Source organism: Oncorhynchus nerka, linkage group LG17 (assembly GCF_034236695.1).
Source record: "Oncorhynchus nerka isolate Pitt River linkage group LG17, Oner_Uvic_2.0, whole genome shotgun sequence".
Lineage (NCBI taxonomy): Eukaryota > Metazoa > Chordata > Actinopteri > Salmoniformes > Salmonidae > Oncorhynchus > Oncorhynchus nerka.
Genome location: NC_088412.1, coordinates 37,180,434 through 37,205,008, shown reverse-complemented (window position 1 = coordinate 37,205,008; position 24,575 = coordinate 37,180,434). Strand labels below are relative to the sequence as shown.

The following is a 24,575-nucleotide window of genomic DNA, read 5'->3' as shown; positions in this document are numbered from 1 at the left end:
GAGGTTCTTCTCTCTTGATCAGTGAGTCCGAGCTGGCAACACAGAGAGCTGGGTTCCATGTGCCAGTAAGATCTCACCAGATAGAAAAGCTGTGCTATAACTGACGCATCTCCTCAACACTTCCTCACGTCAGCTAGCTTCCCTGAAAGCACACACACGGAGGGCTCTTCTCACTTGTTCCAGTCTCTAGTTCTCTGTCTCTCTCTCTTTCTATATTCTATCTCTCCCTCTCTTTGTCTAGCTCTCTTTGTCTTTTCTCTATGTCTCTGTTTTCCTCTATTATATAAATGAAGACGTCCTGATAAAGTCCTGATAACATGTCTTAAGACCGGGGTATGTTCACTTTATTTTGTGCACATTCTTTTTTTAACTTTAAAATGACAAATGGAAACTGTGTAGAAATGATAACGCACCTATAATAATACAATTTCTTGACAAGTTTTTTTATGTAGCCCCCTGGACCTTGTTGGAGACTGAATGCGTCCCCTGGGCCAAAATGAGTTCAACACCCCTGTCTTACAAAATGAAGACACCTTTAAGACAAGGTACAAATCTGTCGTACTGCCCCTGAACAGGCAGATAACCCACTGTTCGTAGGCCGTCATTGAAAATAAGAATTTGTTCTTAACTGACTTGCCTAGTTAAATAAAGTAAAAATAAATACAATTTTAGAATCTCATAGCAAAAGGTCTGAATACTTGTGTAAATAAGGTATTTCTGTTTTTAATTTGTAATAAATTAGCAAAATGTAAAAATAAATAAAAACTTTTCGCTTAGTCATTATGGGTTATTTTGTTTAAATTGCTTAGGATTGTATTTATATTTAAAAATAGACTTTAGAATAAGGCTGTAACGTAACAGAATGTGGAAAAAGTCTAGGGGTATGAATACTTTCCAAAGGCATTGTATTTCAAGACATGACATATGAGGGTGCAGTGAGGTACCCGATAGTTTGGACGATACTTTTCTCGTCGTTAACACAATGGAAAGGTAAAATGCTTTATAATCTAAATGTTGAAAGTGCATGGGCGACAGAGAGAAACAAAATGGTGCAGTTTGAGGTCATGTGGCCGAGAGGGATGTGAGCGCCGGAGATACGGTTTTGAGCATGTGGTTCTGGGCAGGTGTTATGTAGTTGATGTTTGTGATGTTGTCTTTTCTATGTGTATGTTTTGTATTGTTAAAATAAAATAAAAATCATAATCAACAACAATACCACATCTAACCTGCTATTTTCTTATACTTTAATTATGAATAGGTCACATGAAGGAAAACTCCCCATCGTCCATGAGGGCTTAATGTTTGACACCATTGACACCAGATAACAGTGCCTTCATAAAGTATTCACTCCCTTTGACTTTTTACACATTTTGTTGTTACAGCCTGAATTTAAAGGATGCAGTTGAGATTAGAGGTCGACCGATTAATCGGAATGGCCGATTAATTAGGGCCGATTTCAACTTTTCATAACGATCGGAAATCGGTATTTTTGGGCGCCTATTTTTTTTAAATTTTTTTTACACCTTCATTTAATCTTTATTTAACTAGGCAAGTCAGTTAATAAGAACACATTCTCATTTTCAATGACGGCCTAGGAACAGTGGGTTAACTGCCTTGTTCAGGGGCAGAATGACAGATTTTCACCTTGTCAGTTCGGGGGATCCAATCTTCCAACCTTAACTAGTCCAACGCAATAACGACCTGCCTCTCTCTCGTTGCACTCCACAAGGAGTTACGCGAATGCAGTAAACCAAGGTAAGTTGCTAGCTAGCATTAAACTTCTTATAAAAAACAATCAATCATAATCACTAGTTAACTACACATGGTTGATGATATTACTAGATATTATCTAGCGTGTCCTGCATTGCATACAATCTGACTGAGCATACAAGTATCTGACTGAGCGATGGTAGGCAGAAGCAGGCGCGTAAACATTCATTCAAACAGCACTTTTGTGCGTTTTGCCAGCAGCTCTTCGTTGTGCGTCAAGCATTGCGCAGTTTATGACTTCAAGCCTATCAACTCCCGAGATGAGGCTCGTGTAACCGAAGTGAAATGGCTAGCTAGTTAGCGCGCGCTAATTGTTGTTGTGTTGCTGGTTCGAGCCCAGGGAGGAGCGAGGAGAGGGAAGGAAGCTATACTGTTACACTGGCAATACTAAAGTGCCTATAAGAAGATCCAATAGTCAAAGGTTAATGAAATACAAATGGTATAGAGGGAAATAGTCCTATAATTCCTATAATAACTACATCCTAAAACTTCTTACCTGGGAATATTGAAGACTCATGTTAAAAGGAACCACCAGCTTTCATATGTTCTCATGTTCTGAGCAAGGAACTGAAACGTTAGCTTTCTTACATGGCACATATTTTACATGGAACATATTGCACTTTTACATTCTTCTTCAACACTTTGTTTTTGCATTATTTAAACCAAATTGAACATGTTTCATTATTTACTTGAGGCGAAATAGATTTTATTGATGTATTATATAGCAAAACTAGCATTTGTATAACAGTATTGATAGCTAGCGTAGCATTTAGCGTTAGCATTCAGCAGGCAACATTTTCACAAAAACCAGAAAAGCATTCAAATAAAATAATTTACCTTTGAAGAACTTCGGATGTTTTCAATGAGGAGACTCTCAGTTAGATAGCAAATGTTCAGTTTTTCCTGAAAGATTATTTGTTTAGGAGAAATCGCTCCTTTTGTTCATCACGTTTAGCTACGAAAAAAACTTGTATCCAGGAGTGTAAATCTATTCGCAAGCTCATTAGCATAACACAAAAGGACTCACTTCCTGAATATTTTCTGAAGGCACTGTGGGACCCCTGTTTTATTGTAGGTCCAGTCTGAAAATAGAATTAATCAGTTAAGCACCCTGTCTGTTCTCACAGGCAGTGCCTCAAGACGTCTTCAAAATGTGAATTAAGACTTCATGAGAACAAAAGTATCTCAAGATGTCTTGATGTCTCAATTGCATATCTCAAGACGTCTCAAGATAAAGGTGATGGTCCTATATATATATATATATATATATATATATATATATATATATATAATATATATATATATATGAGATTCTTATGTCTTCGACCTAGTAATGGGAGTTGTTGTCCCAAGGCAGGCGACAAATTTAGCTCCAAAATAAGCCCATAGAAATGCATTGTGCTTATTCTTGACATTTTTTTGGCGAGAGTAAAACCTCTTGCTTTGCCTCTTCCACTCTGATAATATTCAGCCAGAACCGTAATGGGAAACGGCTGGAGTGATCCTGCATTTTCCATTGTGTTTCACAGCTCTATGAAAAACACAGGCAGGCCACTGAATGGAGGCTGGAGAGGGTAAGAGTAAGGCGGTTATGTGGAGCGTTTCATTGAAGAAAGAGAAAGGAAAAAATATAACTAGAGTTTAACTCTCTTGTCCTGGTGTTAGAGGAAGATGGACAGAGTAGTAGGGCATGTCTCAGATTTTTGCCTCTCACATTGTAGGCAGGTTGGCAGAACTTGGGGCTCTTCTTCTGACTAAGCGAGTGGGTTTGAGTCCTGTATTCACTGCAGGTTTAGCCAAAAGCCCTGATCTCTGTCCCCACATGTTTTCTGGGTGGATATGAGTTCACACTTGATATGCTCTCATTTTGAGTTATTTATTGATGATAGGTTCATTATCACCACCACACATGACATGTCGCTTTCTGTCTCTGCTGTTAGCAATCTATTACCGTCCCTCCCTCCCTTGCATTTATTTTAATGAATCCTGACATGAAGTCAGCTCTGCGGAATGGTCACTAGCTAGAACAGGCACAAAGTCATATCAAATCAGATTTTAAGCCTAACCTTAACCCCATTGCTAACCCTAATGCTTAACCCTAACCTTAAATTGCTTTTTGGTTTTAACCCCCCCCCCCCCATGATTTTTTATGATATCGACAATTTTTACTTTGCACCTGGCCCATCTAGCAGAAATTGCTCAATTCTGTTTCCAGGGCAAGATTCATGAAAATAAACGTCAACTTGCCCCTCCTTCCCTCCCACATCTTAAGTAGGAGCAGGGATGTGAGTGAGTTAGCTGAAGGCTTCCAGGTGGTGTCTCTCCTCTCGCCGCCCGTCTCTCCCCAGCCTGGGTCTCAGGCGGACCCACCTCCCCCCCTCCATTTCCCTCAGATAAGTCGTGCTGAAAGGCCACGTCGGCCAGGCCCCACCGTCGGAAAGTTTCTTTGGAAAATGGAGGAAAAGTGTTCTTCCAAAGACACAGACCCTCCCCAGTATGAACACTAAATAACAGATTTTTCTTTGGCATACACACACAGTCACACACAAATGGAATATTCTCTGTTTTTTCACCTTGGGCATCAGCTCTGGAAGATGGGACTTGCCTCACGGAGAGAGAGCGTGGTTGGTTGTGGCTAGCCTCACTACTGCTGTGTAGAGTATCGAGGGACTCGTCATATTTACGACAAAGGTTTCCCCTCCACAGTGGGATGCACTGTTATGTGCAAGGTGGGATATGCATTTCTTCTCATTTGGAGTGTTTATTGCAGTGTGAACGTGTGAACGTCTCACCCACGCGCCACTCTCACTTTCATACCATACTTTTTATTAATTTGATATCATGGTACAGTATCTTCCATTTTGTTTTCGAAAAATGACTTGTTGTCCACCCTGCTTGATGAACTATATCAACAATTTAAATATACCATATTTAAATTGTTATATTGTATTAATAAAAATGTATTTGTCTAGCTGGTGGGCCAGCTCTGCTGTGTGGCAGTAAATCAGTTGTGTAATGCTTCTCCCATTGGGGTTTTAGTGGAGGCTGATCTGAGGTCTTCCTTAGACAGAGGACTTCATTCACCAGCGGCACATATTCCCTTTCTACTCAGTCCCTTTATTAACTAACCAGCATCTTGTCCAGGGGCCTTCCCTCTCTCCCAGGTTCCTTTTGTGTGTGTTAATATGTGAAGAGGCAAGGCTGCATGACATTTGACATCATGCCATTCTCCTCAGCCCACCCTCCCAATGAGACGAGGAGGTCCACTGGAATGTGGTCTCCTCATTGGGCTCTCTGTGAAAGTAGCTGTGTGTGTGTGTGTGTGTGTGTGTGTGTAAAAATAGTTGTGTGTTATGTCCTTTGCCCCCTCTAGTCGCCTCTCAGGCTCCTTGACACTGGCACAAAGACCTGCCTTTGTTTTCTATTCATTGTTGCCTCGCCGGCAACTTGCTGCTTCTCCCCACACATCACTAATAACCAATGATGTATATATCATGTAATATAAGACTGTCTATGATCATAACGCTAGGTGGTAGCGCCACAGCGTGATTGACATGTTTGGGAGATAATCCCTCAAAAACAGTCCGGCCATCACCATGGCATCCAAAGGATATGCTGTATAATGGTCCTATATTTTCAGTTGACTGTACTTGTTTACAGTATAGTTAGCTATATCTCCATTGGAAGATTATAGTTTGGTTACATTTTTTCCTGTAGGACCATTACATACAGTTGATATTTATGTGCTGAGGCAAAATGTGTATGAGTCAGTATAGATAAACCACAACTGGGGCTATACTGTGTTTACTCTAATACTCAATCCCGTCCTGCTGTTTATGGTGGAGTACAAACAAGCAGGGGTACATTTATTCAGTTGATATCCTACTCCACATTTTTGAGTGTGTGTGTGTGAGAGAGAGAGAGAGAGCACTGTGATATACAGTATGTTAGCAATTTCATCTGATATACACTACTGTTCAAAAGTTTGGGGTCACCTAGACATTTTCTTGTTTTTGAAAGAAAAGCACTTTTTTTTGTCCATAAAAATAACATCAAATTGATCAGAAATGAAGTGTGGACATTGTTAATGTTGTAAATGACTATTGTAGGGGGAAACGGCTGTATTGTTGTAGCCAAAAGTTTTGAGTATGACACAAATATTCATTTTCACAGTCTGCTGCCTCAGTTTGTATGATGGCAATTTGCATATACTTCAGAATGTTATGAAGAGTGATCAGATGAATTGCAATTAATTGCAGTCCCTCTTTGCCATGCAAATGAACTGTATCCCCCCCAAAAAAATTCCACTGCATTTCAGCCCTGACACAAAAGGACCAGCTGACATCATGTCAGTGATTCTCTCGTTAACACAGGTGTGAGTGTTGATGAGGACATTGCTGGAGATCACGCTGTCATGCTGATTGAGTTCGAATAACAGACTGAAAGCTTCAAAAGGAGGGTGGTGCTTGGAATCATTGTTCTTCCTCTGTCAAGCATGGTTACCTGCAAGGAAACACGTGCTGTCATCATTGCTTTGCACAAAAAGGCAAGGATATTGCTGCCAGTAAGATTACACCTAAATCAACCATTTATCGGATCATAAAGAACTTCAAGAAGAGCGGTTCAATTGTTGTGAAGAAGGCTTCAGGGCGCCCAAGAAAGTCCAGCAAGAGCCAGGACCGTCTACTAAAGTTGATTCAGCTGCGGGATCGGGCACCACCAGTACAGAGCTTGCTCAGGAAAGGCAGCAGGCAGGTGTGAGTGCATCTGCACGCATAGTGATGCAAAGAATTTTGGAGGATGGCCTGGTGTCAAGAAGGGCAGCAAAGAAGCCACTTCTCTCCAGGAAAACATCAGGGACAGACTGATATTCTGAAAAAGGAACAGGGATTGGATTGCTGAGGACTGGGGTAAAGTCATTTTCTCTGATGAATCCCCTTTCCGATTGTTTGGGGCATCCGGAAAAAAGCTTGTCCGGAGAAGGTGAGCGCTACCATTAGTCCTGTGTCATGCCAACAGTTAAGCATCCTGAGACCATTCATGTGTGGGGTTGCTTCTCAACCAAGGGAGTGGGCTCACTCACAAATTTGCCTAGGAACAAAGCCATGAATAAAGAGCGGTACCAACACATCCTCCGAGAGCAACTTCTCCCAACCATCCAGGAACAGTTTGGTGACGAACAATGCCCTTTCCAGCATGATGGAGCACCTTGCCATAAGACATAAGTGATAACTAAGTGGCTCCGGGAACAAAACGTAGATTTTTTTGGGTCCATGGTCCGGAAACTCCCCAGACCTTAATCTCATTGAGAACTTGTGGTCAATCCTCAAGAGGCAGGTGGACAAACAAAAGCCCACAAATTCTGACAAACTCCAAGCATTGATTATGCAAGAATTGGATGCCATCAGTCAAGATGTGGCCAAGAAGTTAATTGACAGCATGCCAGGGTTTGCAGAGGTAAAAAAAGAAGGGTCAACACTGCAAATATTGACTCTTTGCATCAACTTCATGTAATTGTCAATTAAAGCCTTTGACACTAGAGGTCGACCGATTATGATTTTTCAACGCTGATACCGATTATTGGGGGACCAAAAGAAATGGGCCAATTATTCGGTATTGGCTTTTTTTGGTCCCCCAATAATCGGTATCGGCGTTGAAAAATCATAATGACAATTACAACAATACTGAATGAACACTTATTTTAACTTAATATAATACATCAATAAAATCATTTTAGCCTCAAATAAATAATGAAACGGTTTAAATAATGCAAAAACAAAGTGTTGGAGAAGAAAGTAAAAGTCCAATATGTGCCATGTAAGAAAGCTAATGTAAGAAAGCTAATGTTTAAGTTCCTTGCTCAGAACATGAGAACATATGAAAGCTGGTGGTTCCTTTTAACATAAGTCTGCAATATTCCCAGGTAAGAAGTTTTAGGTTGTAGTTATTATAGGAATTATAGGACTATTTCTCTCTATACCATTTGTATTTCATTAACCTTTGACTATTGGATGTTCTTATAGGCAGTTTAGTATTGCCAGTGTAACAGTATAGCTTCCGTCCCTCTCCTCGCTCCTACCTGGGCTCGAACCAGGAACACAACGACAACAGCCACCCTCGAAGCAGCGTTACCCATGCAGAGCAAGGGGAATAACTACTCCAAGTGAGTGATGTTTGAAACGTTGTTAGCGCACACCCCGCTAACTAGCTAGCCATTTCACATCGGTTACACGAGCCTAATCTCGGGAGTTGATAGGCTTGAAGTCATAAACAGCTGCTGGCAAACGCACGAAAGTGCTGCTTGAATGAATGCTACGAGCCTGCTGCTGCCTACCATCGCTCAGTCAGACTGCTCTATCAAATCGTAGACTTAGTTATAACATAATAACACACAGAAATACGAGCCATAGTTCATTAATATGGCCGAATCCGGAAACTATCATCTCGAAAACAAGACGTTTATTATTTCAGTGAAATACGGAACCGTTCCATATTTAATCTAATGGGTAGCATCCATAAGTCTAAATATTCCTGTTACATTGCACAACCTTCAATGTTATGTCATAATTACGTAAAATTCTGGCAAATTAGGTGGCTCAAACTGTTGCATATACACTGACTCTGCGTGCTCTCAACATCCAGACGAAAAGCCAAAAAAGTACAATAAAAGTTCGTAGAAACATGTCAAACGATGTTTAAAATCAATCCTCAGGTTGTTTTTGACAGAAATAATCAAAAATATTTCAACCGGACAAAAGCTTTGTCAATAGAAAAGGAGAAACAAGCAAGGCGCGCTCCCGATCACGCGCTGGACTCATGTCTGGAAATGTCCTCTATCCACTCATTGAAAGTGCTGTATCTCCCGCATTCTTTAGAGTAAAAGCCTGAAACAATGCCTAAAGACTGGCCACATGTAGAAGAAGCCATAGATATTGTGAACTGGGTCCTAAGTCTTTGTATGGTGGATAGGCTTTCAATGGTAAAACAGCCTTTCAAAATAATAGTACTTCCGGGATGGATTTTCCTCAGGTTTTCGCCTGCCATATCAGTTCTGTTATACTCACAGACATTATTTTAACTGTTTGGGAAACCTTAGATTGTTTTCTCTCCAAATCTACTAATTATATGCTTATCCTAGCTTCTGGGCCCAAGTAGCAGGCAGTTTAATTTGGGTATGCTTTTCATCTAAAATTCTGAATGCTGACCCCTACCCTAGTGAAGTTAACAATTTCTACACTGTATTTCTGAAAGATTTGATGTTATTTTAATGGACAAAAAATGCTTTATTTAAAAAACAAGTGACCCCAAACTTTTGAACGGTAGTGTATATAGCCCAATAAGCACTAATAAACAACTGGCGTCAGACAGTCAGTATGTCCTTCAAAAATACATTCCTGTACATAGCATTTGCAGCCTCCTCAACCTGTAGCTGCCGAACCTTCACAGGGTCCGAATGGGACTCAGAGTTTGAAGGACATCAACAAGTGTTGTTCATTCCTTCAAGTGAGGTGGGAGGAAACTTCACATTGGTAGTTTATTAGACTGCCTTTTCCAACTTTTTCCATTGTCCGAAAGTCATTATTAATTTGAACAATACTAGACTGTCTTTTCCGCGTTTTCTATTGTACTAAAGTCATTTTAATATGAACAATACAAAGGGCCAAGATGAGAGCTGGCTGGGTGGGTCATTCAGAAAATGAATGGTGTCAGGAACAAGCAGGACAAGTGGCACTCAAGTTCCCCACTGGGCCGGAGACCCTGGCTGAGAGGTGTGTGTGTGTGTGTGTGTGTGTGTGTGTGTGTGTGTGTGTGACTCACACTGGGTCTGATATCCTTAAAAGAGGGCTGAGACGGGTGGGAGGCTAAGAGGACAGGGGTAGGAGGGTTCTCCTGAGACCTATTTGACAAGACTGGATGAAAGGCCTGGGGTTTCTTTAAAGCATGTGGGTGATGGGTGAAAGGTCCTTGAAGTGGCAGGGCATTCATGCATTCATTCATTTACAATTATTGTCTCCTGTTGCAGAAGGCCAAGGAACGAGAAAGCAAGATCGTTTTAAATGTATGTTATTTTGGAAATGTGGTGATGTTAAAACTGGCGAAATGATTGGCTTTCATTTCATGGTCATGGCATAACATGTCAGCCTCATTCTTGAATATCCAGTAATAAAAAGGTGCCACCAGAAACATTTTTCTTTTTCGAAACACAATCCTTTGTAGTCATTTTGGTGAGCACTTAGTTGACCCTACACTAAAGAATCACCTGACTTGGGAAAACTGTGGTCTCTACCAGAGTATGTGAGCGGAGCTGGAGCGGAGCAAAGAGTGGAGCGTGCTCAATTTGACTGGAGCACAGAGCGAGATTCCCAAAGGCTGGTTGGTGCGTTGGCTTTCTCGCCCGCTCCAATTTCGCTCCATTAGCGCGTCGGTAGTGCTTACTTCACGAGCTCAGTGCATGCCTGGTCCAGCATTTTAATATATATATTTTTTTTAACCCTGGTCCAGCATGCATTTGTAGGTTACTTGTGTGGATCTATATCCCCTTGCTTTAGCTACTGTCATGGAGTTTGCTAAATATTTCCATATAGAAACTGATAAAACAAAATCAAAATCAAGGTGACTTACAAAGATGAGGACCAAGAGCAAGAGAGGGAGTGCGGTGATGTAGTGTCCACAACTAAAGAATCATGGTGGAATCTGAAAAGACACGTAATCCCGAAAGCATGATGGTGTACTTACTACGTGCACATGCTAAAAGAAAGGAACGAGGTGAGTAGCTAACTGTGTCATTGTAGCAAAGTATTTATCAACAAAAAAATCAGATCTCTTAAAAGTTTCTTCCATTTTTGTTCTATCATCTATACAATAGGCCATAATAGATTTTTGACCCAATAGGCCTGGCATATTCCCACATTCAAGGAGCTTTCTGTTTTGATTGAGTTATTTTGCCTAAAAACCTTTAGGTCTACCTCTATATATATGCATGTCTGCTCAGCCTGGCGAGAGCGGCCAAAAGGGTGTTAGCTGGCCTGCTCTCCAGGCACCATCGCATGAGCCTGAAGCCACAGACGCCAATCTAGTGTACCTTGATCCTAATAAGTATTTTTTAAATTTAATTTATATTGAATTCTAAGCAAGTCATAGTCATACGTTCAATTTATAGACTATAATGATGTAATACAACTGAATGTTGTTTAAATGCTGAGTGCTTCACAATCTATTTCTTTGTAGGCTATAGCCTTGAAATAATTGAAATAATATTGAGTGAATAATTCATTTTTGTTCCTCCTGTCTGGCACATGACACATTTATAGTGTTCATATGCTGTTTAATCTGACATATAGCCTATTTGAAATGATGAGCGCTTCTTACGTTCACCTTTTCATATTTATTCAAATACTTTTCATTTAAATCATATGGTTTGGTTTCAATACTTCAAAACCAATTGATAGGTCCAGTCCAGGTATTCACAAAAATAGATGTGTGTTGGTCAAATTGTGATTTTAATGAATGGAGCGAATTCAGAGCGGCAGTTTTTTTCTTCTTCCTGTGAGCGTGGAGCGGTTCTTAGTGGAGCGGTTCTTAGTGGAGCGGTTCTCAGTGGAGCGGTTCTCAGTGCAGCGGTTCTTAGTGGAGCGGTTCTTAGTGGAGCGGTTCTCAGTGGAGCGGTTCTCAGTGCAGCGGTTCTCAGTGGAGAGGTTCTTAGTGGAGCGGTTCTTAGTGGAGCGGTTCTTAGTGGAGCGGTTCTCAGTGGAGCGGTTCTTAGTGGAGCGGTTCTTAGTGGAGTGGTGCTTAGTGGAGCGGTTCTTAGTGGAGCGGTTCTTAGTGGAGCGGTTCTTAGTGGAGCGGTTCTTAGTGGAGCGGTTCTCAGTGGAGCGGTTGTGGCGCGGTTCTTAGTGGAGCGGTTCTTAGTGGAGTGGTTCTTAGTGGAGCGGTTCTCAGTGGAGCGGTTCTTAGTGGAGCGGTTCTCAGTGGAGCGGTTCTCAGTGCAGCGGTTGTGGCGCGGTTCTTAGTGGAGTGGTGCTTAGTGGAGTGGTGCTTAGTGGAGCGGTTCTTAGTGGAGCGGTTCTTAGTGGAGCGGTTCTTAGTGGAGCGGTTCTTAGTGGAGCGGTGCTTAGTGGAGCGGTTCTTAGTGGAGCGGTGCTTAGTGGAGCGGTTCTTAGTGGAGCGGTTCTTAGTGGAGCGGTGCTTAGTGGAGCGGTGCTTAGTGGAACGGTTCTTAGTGGAGCGGTTCTTAGTGGAGCGGTGCTTAGTGGAGCGGTTCTTAGTGGAGCGGTTCTTAGTGGAGCGGTGCTTAGTGGAGCGGTTCTTAGTGGAGCGGTTCTTAGTGGAGCGGTGCTTAGTGGAACGGTTCTTAGTGGAGCGGTTCTTAGTGGAGCGGTTCTTAGTGGAGCGGTTCTTAGTGGAGCGGTTCTTAGTGGAGCGGTTCTCAGTGGAGCGGTTCTCAGTGCAGCGGTTGTGGCGCGGTTCTTAGTGGAGTGGTGCTTAGTGGAGTGGTGCTTAGTGGAGCGGTTCTTAGTGGAGCGGTTCTTAGTGGAGCGGTTCTTAGTGGAGCGGTGCTTAGTGGAGCGGTGCTTAGTGGAGCGGTGCTTAGTGGAGTGGTGCTTAGTGGAGTGGTGCTTAGTGGAGTGGTGCTTAGTGGAGCGGTTCTTAGTGGAGCGGTTCTTAGTGGAGCGGTTCTTAGTGGAGCGGTTCTTAGTGGAGCGGTGCTTAGTGGAGCGGTTCTTAGTGGAGCGGTTCTTAGTGGAGCGGTTCTTCGTGGAGCGGTTCTTAGTGGAGCGGTTCTCAGTGGAGCGGTTCTTAGTGGAGCGGTGTTCTTAGTGGAGCGGTGCTTAGTGGAGCGGTTCTTAGTGGAGCGGTTCTTCGTGGAGCGGTTCTTAGTGGAGCGGTTCTTAGTGGAGCGGTTCTTAGTGGAGCGGTTCTTCGTGGAGCGGTTCTTAGTGGAGCGATTGAAAAGGACGTGGAGCTCCATGAGCAATGAGCGTGACTTCCAACCGCTCAACTCCGCTCACATACTCTGGTCTCTACCCCTATGACCTATGAGTCCATACTTGTTTTCTAGCCATGTTCACAGCTTTATCATCTTCACTATGTCCAGAGAGGATGTAGTCAGCACCCAGTTTCAGTAGAGACATAATATCACAGACGTTTAAATCCTCACACGTTACTGGTTCATCTGGCTATCCCATCTGTCTCACTTTACACAGTGGCTACTGTGTTCCTGGGGGAACTAGCCATGTCATCCATCACTTAAATGGATAAAGATGTATGTCTATATTCATGCAGGGTTAGAGGGAGACATACCAAGACCGACCTATATACATACAGAGAGAGAGAGAGAGAGAGAGAGAGAGAGAGAGAGAGAGAGAGAGAGAGACCTTCTGAAAGTATTCACACCCCTTTACTTTTTCCACATTTTGTTGTGTGACAGGCTGAGGTTAAAATTATTACATTGAGATGTTGTGCCACTGATCTATACACAATACCGAATAATGTCAAAGTGTAATTTTAGAACATTTTAGAAATGTATAAAAAAAAATGTAAAAGTGAAATGTCGGGAGTCGATACGTTTTCAACCCCTTTGTTATGGCAAGTCTAAATAACTTCAGGAGTAAAAATGTGCTTAACAAGTCGCATAATAAGTTGCTTGGACTCATTCCGTGTTCAATAATAGTGGTTAACATGATTTTTTTGAATGACTCTGTACCCCACACATACAATTATACGTAAGGTCCTCAATCGAGCAATGTATTCCAAGTAAAGATACAAACACAAAGACCAGGGAGGTTTTTTAATGCCTCACAAAGAATGGCACTGATTGGTAGATGTGTGAGGAAAAAAGGAAGCAGACACTGAATATCCCTTTGAGCATGGTGAAGTTATTGATTACACTTTGGATGGTGTATCAATACACCCAGTCACTAAAAAGACACAGGCGTCTTTCCTAACTCAGTTTCCGGAGAGGAAGTAAAATGCTCAGAGATTTCACCATGAGTCCAATGGTGATTTTTAAAATGGTTACAAAGTTTAATGGTTGTGATATAAGAAAACATAGGATGGATCAACAATATTGCAATTACTCCACAACACTAACCTAAATGACAGAGTTAAAACGAAGCCTGTACCGAATAAAATATTCCCAAACATGCAACCTGTTTGCAACAAGGCACTGCAAAAATGTGGCAAAGCAATTCACTTTTTTGTCCTGAATACAAAGCGCTGTTTCGAGCAAATTGTACACATCACTGATTACCGCTCTTCATATTTTCAAGCATGGTGGTGGCTGCATCATGTTATGGGTATGCTTGTCATCGGCAAGGACTAGGGAGTTTTCTGGATAAAAATAAACGGGATACAGCTACACACAGAGTCAAAATCCTAGAGGAAAATCTGCTTCAGTCTGCTTTCTAACAGACACTGGGAGTCAAATTCACCTTTCAGCAGGACAATAACCTAAAACATAAGGCCAAATCTACATTGGAGTTGCTTACCAAGACGACATGAAATGCTCCCGAGTGGCCTAGTTACAGTTTTGGCTTAAATCGGTAAGACATTAAAATAGATTTTAAAACATTTTCTAAAAACATGTTCACTTTGTCATTAGCGGGTATTGTGTGTAGATTTTTAAAATATGTAACACAACAAAATGTGGAATAAGTCAATGGGTATGAATACTTTCTGATGGCATTGTAGTATATTGTGGACTGCTTAATGTCCATCTCCGCTCTCTAAACTCAATCTAACTGGATTTGCAGTGCATACAGATGGTTTAGTACAGTAACAGACATCCTCTGCACCCCTACACAGTCATTATAGTGTTGATTATCTACTTGCCTTATTCTGTGTCAGAGAAATAATTGACTCACGGATTCCTCTTTCCATTGTTTCTAAGCACTGAATTATTAAGTCAGCACAGTAGACTGGATTTCTATATTTTTTACAAGGGTGAACGGTGAAGGTATATTCACATTCTAGCCCACTTCTGTATGAATCCACCTCAGGATGTACAGTTTCTGCAACTATGCCTGTGTATAAAATCATAAAAGTTAGCCATTCCTAGACTGGGTCTGTTTATTATCACTTGATTGAAAGATGGGTCTTCATTTGGAGTGACTATTTCAGCCGTACGTCAATGGCTCAATTGTCAGTGTAATTTTTATGGACACAGATGTAGGACGTATGACTAGTATCCACACACCTGGTAACCCACTTGAGATGGAACAAAGATTCATTTGAATCTTTTCCTCCCCCTTAGTTTTTTCCTTATGTAAATCTCCACAGACAAAGCATGCTATCAAGCTTATTATGAATCTTATTTTGCAGAGTGGCAGCTCTTTCAATTATAACTATAATTCTGTTGTTTATTACCATTGTTTCACAATAGCTGGTGCCATTTTGTCCAATCAGATGTATTCGTCAAATAAGGGATTGTTTGTGTGACGTTGTACTGTGGACAGGTTTTCGGGACTCTTGCTCTCAGATTTCCCACTTTGATGGGAAAGTTTAACGACTTCCCTGACTGACAGCCCCCGTCTCCCCCCTCTCCTCCCCCACCTCACATCGCCTGACTCCCCCGTGTCTCCACATTTATCCTGCTCCAACCAACTTCCTCCCTACCGTGCTTCCAATTTTACAGGCACAGATTGGTTCATGATGAATCCATATTTCACAGCTAACAGACAGAATGAATTGAGCTAGTACTATCCCTATGAAAATATTTATTTGCTTCCTGTATTTGTGGCCCCTGGCTAACTCAGTGCTGAGTGAGTTACTGTTATTGTCAGCGCTGTGGCCCTAGCGATTGTGTAGTTCCAAACTAAAGCTCCTTAGAATAACATGACAGGGCAGAATATTGCTTTCCCTAAACTGGTTTGCATGGTCCACGGACCCTGGGAATGTCTGCTAGGAGACGAAGACCAATGACATTGCAGGATAGAGATAATCCCTTGGTCCATATGGGAACTGAGATACCACAGGTTGAATGGCCACACCCTGACATAGTGGCCCCACCCTGTCTATTACATGTATTTCCTGCCTTTCAATTTCTTTGTATAATTAAACAAATGTTTTAAATCCTGTCTGTCTTTATTTGGGAATGTGTACAGGGTAAATGATGTATTCTGCAGCGTCTTCTAAACTCAGCAAAAAAAGAAACGTCCTCTCACTGTCAACTGTGTTTATTTTCAGCAAGCGTAACGTGTAGATATTTGTATGAACATAAGATTCAACAACTGAGACATAAACTGAATAAATTCCACAGACATGTGACTAACAGAAATGGAATAATGTGTCCCTGAACAAGTGGGGTTAAAATCAAAAGTAACAGTCAGTATCTGGTGTGGCCACCAGCTTCATTAAGTACTGCAGTGCATCTCCTCCTCATGGACTGCACCAGATTTGCCAGTTCTTGCTGTGAAATGTTACCCCACTCTTCCACCAAGGCACCTGCAAGTTCCCGGACACTTCTGGAGGGAATGGCCCTAGCCCTCACCCTCCGATCCAGCATGTCCCAGAAGTGCTCAATGGGATTGAGATCCGGGCTCTTCACTGGCCTTGACAGAACACTGGCATTCTGCAAGAAGGGTACCACATGAGGGAGGAGGATGTCTTCTCTGTAACGCACAGCGTTGAGATTTCCTGCAATGACAACAAGCTCAGTCAGATGATGCTGACACACCGCCCCAGACCATGACAGACCCTCCAACTCCAATTCGATCCCGCTCCAGAGTACAGGCCTCCGTGTAACGCTCATTCCTTCGACGATAAACGCGAATCCGACCATCCGCTGTCCGTCCTGTCTCCCTGTAGCTCTGTCTTAGTCGTTTCACAGTACGGACATTGCAATTTATTGCCCTGGCCACATCTGCAGTCCTCATGCCTCCTTGCAGCAGGGCCAAAGGCACCTTCACGCAGATGAGCAGGGACCCTGGGCATCTTTCTTTTGGTGTTTTTCATAGTCAGTAGAAGGGCCTTTTTTGTGTCCTAAGTTTTCATAACTGTGACCTTAATTGCCTATCGTCTGTAAGCTGTTAGTGTCTTAACGACCGTTCCACAGGTGCATGTTCATTAATTGTTTATGGTTCATTGAACAAGCATGGGAAACAGTGTTTAAACCCTTTACAATGAAGATCTGTGAAGTTATTTTGATTTTTACAAATGATCTTTGAAAGACAGGGTCCTGGAACAAGGGACTTTTCTTTTTTTGCTTAGTTTATTTTGTGAAACACACGGTGTAAGAATTAAAGCTGTGTAAAAGTATCTCTTTACAGTAACCTTCATATCCTTCTGAAGATACACTACACGGCCAAAAGTATGTGTACACCTGCTAGTCAAACATCTCATTCCAACATCATGGCATTAATATGGAGTTGGTCCCCCCTTTGCCAAAACAGCCTCCACTCTTCTGGGAAGGCTTTCTATTAGAAGTTGGAACATTGCGGCATTGACTTGCTTCCATTCAGCCACAAGAACATTAGTGAGCTCGAGCACTGATGTTCGGCGATTAGGCCTGGCTTGCAGTCTGCATTCCAATTCATCCCAAAGGTGTTCGATGGGGTTGAGGTCAGGGCTTTGTGCAGGCCAGTCAAGTTCTTCCACACCGATCTCGACAAACCATTTCTGTATGGACCTCGCTTTGTGAAAGGGGGCATTGTCATGCTGAAACAGGAAAGGGCCTTCCCCAAACTGTTGCCACAAAGTTGGAAGCACAGACTTGTCTAGAATGTCATTGTGTGGATTAGTGTTTAGATTTCCCTTCACTGGAACTAAGGGGCCTAGCCCGAACCATAACAAAAAGTCCCAGACCATTATTCTGTGACGTTGCTTCCAGGCATTTGGAACTCGGTAGTGAGTGTTGCAACCGAGGACAGACGATTTTACGTGCTTCAGCACTCGGCGGTTCCGCTCTAGCAGGGCACGAACTGACGTGTTGGAAAGGTGGCATTCTATGACAGTGCCACGTTGAAAGTCACTAAGCTCTTCAGTAAGGCCACTCTACTGCAAATATTTGTCTATGGAGATTACATGGCTGTGTGCTAGATTTATACACCTGCCAGCAACGGCTGTGGCTGAAATAGCCAAATCCACTCATTTGAAAGGTGTCCACATACTTTTGTGTATATACAATGGTCTACTGCTGGGGGATGCCTGGAACAAGACACATGAGGGTGTGTGTGTGTGTGTCCATATGTGCACATGTCTGTCTCTGAGTGTGTGTGTGCGGGCGTGTGTGTATGTGTGCACACGCTGTGTGTGTTGTGTATAGTGCGCTGGGGGAAGGCTCTGTTTGTTTCTCTTCGGAAATGGCTTTGTGGGAATATCAGATATGTTCCTAACGGGCACATGGTATGACATCACATCCTGTACCCAAGTCTTGGCATGTCACCAGCAGCATGTTGAAGTAGCAGAGTGCATTTCTTGGAAACTCTGCTCAAAACAGTGCTCTGTATAGGGAATTGGGTGCCTTTTGGGGCGTATCCAGTGTCTTTAAATACGTCTTAAGCCTGTTTGCTTACAGAGTATTTATACAGTCTCTGAGACTGAAGTATCCTTTTGAGTTTCTATACGCTCACATCCTGACTCTCCTCCTAGTACTAACCCTTTTGTGAGCGATCCCAAAGTATCCACGTTCCCCAGTCTTCAACATTAGTGTAATAATCAAAGTACTCAACAAGCCCACACTACAGAATACATTTCAGTTCACATATATATCTTCTGAGTAGAGAATGATATACTGGGACCACCTGATTTTAATCTGTGTGTGCTTAACTGTAATTCGCAAGATGGGCATAACCAGACAAGCGAACTTCAGTAGATGTTATATGTATTGTAAGGGGTAGAGTAGAGACTGATAGAGATTGAGAACTAGACCAGTCCTGTTACTGGCTGCCTGTGCTTCTCAACTCCCACAACCTCCGTTGTAGGTTAAGGTTAAGTGGAGTTGCAAGGAGTTATGCTCATCTGAGTCAGAGTGCATTTTTATCTGTCAGTGTCAGAGCCTCCCCCATATGTGACCTCTCTCTCGCTCTCGCTCTCTCTCGCTCTCTCTCTCTCTCACTCTTACTTTCTCGCTCTCACTTTCTCGCTCTCACTTTCTCGCTTGTGTCTTTTACTAAACTCCTGGTTTGATGTGTGAAGATGTGAATGCCTTTGGTTTCTACCCTGCCTAAATTCAGTCACCTAAACAGTCGTCATTTCCTCTTGATGCTTTTCCCAGTAGTACTATATATTGCAGTCAGCATATTCATTCATTCTTTATCCCAAATACTATACTATATAACCTAGTCAGAATATTCAGATATAGAGAGACTCTTGACTTACTTACTTACCTACTTACTGGAGTGGGAAAGAGAGAGAGTCAAAGGCACAGCAGGAGGTTATCAGCTCTTTTTCATTTTCCCTGGCATATTTTGACTTTGGCCGTGAAGCATGTGTGTGGGTGGCTTCTACGTCTCCCTCGACTCACAGGACTTAATTGAAACTGTGGGTCATACGGTAATGTAAGGTATATAACAAATGCCTTTTCAGTACTGTTGCCCCATGACGGCAAACAACAACCCGAGTGACATTTTTACATTTAGCAAATGGTTTCAGGAATGGGTTATTTCAGTCACCCTTCATACTGGAACCTTCCACAAGTTATGATGATTATACCATATGTAAAACATGTTCACATCTAAATGTGTTAACTTAAGGTAGAATACCTATGTAAATATGTAGGCCAATAGCTGTAACAGTTGTTGTCTGTTGCCCTTTGTCCTCTATAAACAGGTGCGTGTGGGTGTGAAAGAGAGAGGCGTAGACTTTTCAGTCAGGAAGTTGAGGTAGCAGCAGAAACATGTCACCTTTTATGCATCCATTTACCTTGTATGTCTACCATCAACGACAGTACATCCTCTCTGTAACTGGAACCTCATCTTTCTGTTACTTACTTTAGTTACTCATTTATGATATCAGAGAATTATTTCCTAGTGAAGGTATTCTACCCTGAACCCTTGAAAGGAAACAGGAGTTTACTTTATATTTATATATATATATATATATATATATATATATATATATATATATATATATATCAGTTCTGAAACTGTTGAGGTACACAGAATGGTTTTCTGTGGGTTTTGAGTATTTATTTATTTATAAACATTTTTGTGTTTTCTGGTTGTGGATAGGTCTAGGTGTTGAGGATAGTAGGATGTTGAGTCTGTGGGTCCAGGCCATACCTGGCAGGACCAGACCATGCTGTCTTCACTCAAACGGATGTGCTCTCCATCCCACATGCTGCACTCCTGCAGGGTCCTCTGTCTGTCTCATATCTTTCAGAACCCAGGCTGAGACAGGAAGAGACAGTCCTGTGGAAACCACACTCTAAAAAATGATTGGCTAAAAACAACCCAATTTGGGTTATTTGATAACCCAGCGCTGGTTAAATAGTGGACAGAACACATGTCGGGTTATTTTGACCCAGCTAGTTAGGTTGTGTGAATAACCAAACAAATTGGGTTGTTGGGATTACCCAAACATGGGTTAATTTAACCATCAGTTGGGTATTTTTCCCTCTCATGCTGGGTTGACCCAGCAGCTGGGTCTTTTTTAATATCATCCTTAGGTTATTTTCAGGAGGCGTGGCTTATTAGGGGTGTGTCTTTCAGCTAGATCTTATTGGCACCGTGAGAGTAAATGTCATTCCTGTTCATCATGTTAAGTTTACATACTGCAATTTCTTTATTGTACACATTGTTGTATAATATTTAGATTATGTGTTCATATATTATAATAACATATACCATCTCATCCCAGCAATGGGTCATTGAAGCTACAAAAATGTCAATGTTCAACCTTACCCTGTGATAACTATGCAGCAGAACGGATGAACAGGAATGACATTTTATCTCATGGGTGACTAAAAAAATTATGCCACGCCCATACCAAACTACTATCTCAATAAACCAGCACCAATAATCCAGCACCTAGCATTAATATCTTATTCTCCTAACCAAAATCGGAGATAAATATTTTGCTGTTACGGTAGATATCGCAGATTGAATATCACTTTTTACTGTCATCTGCTAGATCTGCTGGGCTTTGGTCTTAGAGGAGCCTGCTCTGCAGTGTATAGTCTGTTTAGTGAATTGTCTTGTGGGCACTCTGTTTCAGGATTGTTTTTCATGTGGGGCGAACAACCACTTCTCTCATTCCGCTCTGTGGGCGTTTGCTCGGCCTGGCCAGCCAGAGGGGCTAGCAGCTGCTGGACAGGAGCAATAGAGGGAGAGAAAGCAGTACAGACAGTGATATAGAGGTACAGACCGTGATAAAGGGAGAGAGAAGGAGGTATAGATGGGGGAGAGGGATCAGACAAGGTGACAGAAGAGACAAAGCTGTGGCAAGGCCACAAGTCCGCCCCCCTCCCCCTCCGTGGAGGCTCCAAACTGTGATGACCATACCAGATGTGCAGGATTAGACTCCAGTTGGTTTCAGCTACACAGAAAAATATAAATAATACAAGGATATTATGGTTATAATAGAGGATGTTTGTATAAGTACATGTCTTTTAAAGTTCCTGTGTGTAAATATATGTAGTAAACTAAGTTCCCGCTTATAAATGTCCAAAATACATCATTGTTTAATAATGTTGTGAATATGGCTGGCCATAGATGAATATGTAATACAGAGATAATCAGAGCTGCTTTCTGAGTTTGTATCTCGTTCTCTTCGTTGTACACTTAGTTTTTGGGGGAAACGATGCTCGTATTGTTGCTCAATTGCGTCTTGGCCAAAACCACTCAGTCCTGATATGATATTTAACAAGATACCCTGGATCTCCAGAACATTATTCTATGGGATGGAAACACTGTCTTTGTTTATTACCCACAGCTGCATTTGTGTTTAGTGTTATAAAACAAATGCTTGGTTTCCTTCAATTATTGTCCAAATCTTCCGGATTCTTTTCTTCCACTACACTGTATTGTCTCAGTGTAGCCCTTTTTTTCCATGAAGTTAAATGAAGAAACAACATCACTGCCCAACAAGTACCGTAATCTCTTGGCCGTCTTCCAAAAAGGACCTTTTTTTTTCTTCTGTCTGGCTGACGGGGTGGTTGTTATTCCACTGTGTGGTGTGGGGGAAAATGTGAGTTTAAGTGCTGTGAGATGAGGACTGAAGGCTGATGACTTTGGTTCGAGAGGGACCTGTGTGTACTCCTAGGGGAGGAGAAGGGGGTAAGGAGAGGTGGAAGGTGGGGGACAGACACAGAGAGGAAGGTACGCATGTCTCAGGCTTTGTGCGGATCACATGTGCAGTGTGTGTGTGTGTGTGTGTGTGTTTGTGTGTACAGTACAGCAAAACAATAGCTGCACTCAGAGAGAAACCTTCCTCTAGCAACCCACTGTTGAGGTACAGTATTTATGTCAGAGACAGAGGAGTTTTAAAGTTATTTCCCCTGTCTTTAACTTCTCTTTAATAATTTACAAATGTTCTCCACCGATTGCCATCGGCAAACCATAGCGTGTTTATCGTGCAGTGTTTGAAACGTGAGCAGGCCCTGCGCAGGCTGGCGCAAGGCGAGCCTGTAGGGCTGGCAGGCAGAGTAAAAGTGTAGGGACTGACCTACAGGGGGAAAGCCTGGCCACAACTAGTCCCCTGAGACACAGTTTCTCTAATGGAAAAGGCCTGTCCAACGCCTTGCACAAAACCGTAGGGCTGTCTGTGTGTGTATGTGTGTGTGTATTTTAAGTAGGTAAAATCAGTCAAAAGTAGTGCACTAGATAGGGCAGGGAGTTAGAATAATAGAATACAATAATAGAATGCACAAGGTGCAATTTAGAAATGTGGTTGTGCATCAGCAGTCACTTAATTAGCTCATGTCAGCAATTTGTATTTAGATTGGGAAGTTAGTCTAGCGGCCAGCTATCTAAACTTGTAGTAATCATGGTCGAATTACCGATCGGGGTGTGGCCCATTGATCATCAATTATCATATTAAAAACTGCAAACAGGGTGGAGGCAAAAATGTGGGCTCCCGAGTGGCGCAGCGGTCTAAGGCACTACGTCTCAGTGCTGGAGGCGTCACTACAGACCCTGGTTTGATTCCAGGCGGTATCAGAACCGGCCGTGATTGGGAGTCTACATTTGGCCTAGCGTCTTCCGGGTTAGGGTTTGGCCGGGCTAGGCAGTCATTGTAAATAAGAATTTGTTCTTAACTGACCTGCCTAGTTAAATAAAAAATAAATATTACAGGAAATTAGCTGTAAAACTGCTAATTTTTCTCTCCGTCCCATGCCAAGATGTGTAGAATTGCAGGAAATTAACTTTAAAACAAATCTATCTTCTCTTTGCTGTTCTGAGGGGGGCCGCTAAAATGTTTTACTCGCAAGGTGGGGTTGGGGTTTCACCACGCTGGGACTTGGCTCTGCATGCCTGACATGGCTCGTTAGTCCCACTGTTCCTCTCCACATGACAGCCATGGATGGATGGATGGATGGACGGATGGATGGATGGATGGATGGACGGACGGACACAGGGAGAGGAAAGAGGCAGAAGGCCCTATTTTTGGACCACTGCCCTCAGGAAATGAGTATCTATGGCAGTCCGAGATTTAGATGTAGCCTATTTATTATAATTGACTTTAGCTACCTTCAGTTTTTAGTAATTATACCTCACAATGTTACCTGAACCACCTATTAGGCTAATCATTGTGGAGTGAAATGAAAACAAGAATACAAAAGCGAGATTCTGATCCATAGAGAGAGAAATTTATCCCACCGCCTCCAACATAACATAACATTATTTTTTTAATATATTTTTTTACTTTCGAGGAAGTGTTGTTAACAAGTTGTGCTCGTAATGGTCAATTACATGATCCCTGTTATAGTCCATCCGTTCTTGTTATCCTCCAATTCCAAGGTCACCAGTTTTCAGTGCTGCAGGACACACACACACACACACACACACACACTGTAGACCAATCTGACAGGCTTCTCGCTTCAGACTCTCACACGAACACCTCCAGTGCCAGCTCTCCACAGCAACTTCTATAATTGACCCCCCAGTCATAACGGCTAATTATGGGTTGTCCAGAGCCAAGAGCACTACACTGTGAAGTCTGGTCCACCTCCTGTAGTGATTAGAGAATTAAGAGAAGGCCCGATTTTGACCATTTTAAGGGAAAAGAGAAAGAAATGAAAGTGAAATAAAGGGGATTATAATTGGAGGGCTCTTTTGGGTCATCTTACATTTACATTTAAGTCATTTAGCAGACGCTCTTATCCAGAGCGACTTACAAATTGGTGCATTCACCTTATGACCTCCAGTGGAACAGTAGTGCATCTAAATCTTTTCAGGGGAGGGGGTGAGAGGGATTACTTTATCCTATCCTAGGTATTCCTTAAAGAGGTGGGGTTTCAGGTGTCTCCGGAAGGTGGTGATTGACTCCGCTGTCCTGGCGTCGTGAGGGAGTTTGTTCCACCATTGGGGGGCCAGAGCAGCGAACAGTTTTGACTGGGCTGAGCGGGAACTGTACTTCCTCAGTGGTAGGGAGGCGAGCAGGCCAGAGGTCATCTTGATTATAGGTCTGGCACCGTAACAGCCTGTAGAAGCTTAGCTAGACACTGCTTTGTTCAGAGGCGCGGCCAGTCTGTATTAGTGACCTGTTGAGGGTCAGAAAGAATGATGCTGCTCTTTGTTGAGAAGCCAGTCTGCTGTGTAGTGGGCTGTGGACTGGAGAGAATGGCCTACTTTGAGAAGTAGTGAGCTTTGTGCCCGGACAATGTGCGCGGGCAGCCTTTTATTTTGCTACGCCCAATGTAGATAATG

General features: G+C 42.5%; 1 protein-coding gene across 1 annotated transcript in view; it reads left to right on the top strand.

The window, feature by feature from the left end:
- Positions 1-24,575, top strand: part of LOC115145179 (transforming growth factor beta receptor type 3-like) — a 138,999-nt gene that overhangs the window by 16,103 nt on the left and 98,321 nt on the right. The gene's annotated exons all lie outside the window — the stretch shown is intronic.